The following is a 905-nucleotide window of genomic DNA, read 5'->3' on the forward strand; positions in this document are numbered from 1 at the left end:
CAAACCGCACTCTGTCTTAGGTCAGCTATGTGTAAAGCAAACACCCTACTGCTTCACCACACTTTGGCCCTACAATATCAAATTTGCACAAATGTACAAAATACAAATTATAATATTAAAAGACTAGAAACAATGCTGGGATGTGGTGGAAAATAGTGGGAATGTTTCTGATTCAGTTGTTACAGAAAATAATATGAACATTTTAAAAAATATTATTTCTAAAAATATTAATAGACCTACCATATGACCAAGAAATTTCACTTTTTTATTTTCCAGCCCTACAATTCCACTTCTTTATGTCTCTCACCAAAACTAATTGAAAAAGATATATACAATTTGTGTTTTTTATATGTCAGTACAATAGCAAAGATATAGAAATAACTTGAATGACCAATAAATGTCATCCTTGCACAGGGGCCATGCTAATCTTCTCTGTATCGTTCCAATTTTTAGTATATGTGCTGCCGAAGCGAGCACTGATGACCAATAAATGAATAAAAGAGTTTTGTTTATATGCACAATGGATTACTATGCAGCTATAAAAATGAAACCATGCAATTTGGTGTAGCATGGATAAAACTGGATTATATGTTCAGTGTTGATTATCAGTGGATGATAATGTTCAATGAAATAGGTAAGAAAAAGAAGTACAAATAGCAAAATAATTTCACATCATATGTGATATGTAGAAAAAGAAGACACAGAAATGAGATATTTCATATGATAACATATGAAACAAATGATAATTCTTATTCCTTTAGTTATAGAACTTTAAATTTCATGCTAGTTTGGGATTGAGTAACAGGAAATGAGGAAGTGCCTGAAAATAACATTAGGTCACTCACTGTCAGATAATGGATGATTTGTTGGGTATGAGGAGAGATGGCTTTGTACATTAAAATTAT

The 905-nt window shown here is 31.3% G+C and overlaps 1 non-coding gene across 1 annotated transcript; it reads right to left on the minus strand.

Annotated features, from left to right (window-relative positions):
* Positions 1-369: 369 nt before the first annotated feature.
* Positions 370-477, minus strand: LOC126028068 (U6 spliceosomal RNA). Its single transcript, XR_007502371.1, has one exon. It is a non-coding gene; the product is annotated as a U6 spliceosomal RNA (small nuclear RNA).
* Positions 478-905: the final 428 nt, after the last annotated feature.

This window comes from Suncus etruscus, chromosome 1 (genome assembly GCF_024139225.1).
Source record: "Suncus etruscus isolate mSunEtr1 chromosome 1, mSunEtr1.pri.cur, whole genome shotgun sequence".
In the NCBI taxonomy this organism is placed as follows: domain Eukaryota; kingdom Metazoa; phylum Chordata; class Mammalia; order Eulipotyphla; family Soricidae; genus Suncus; species Suncus etruscus.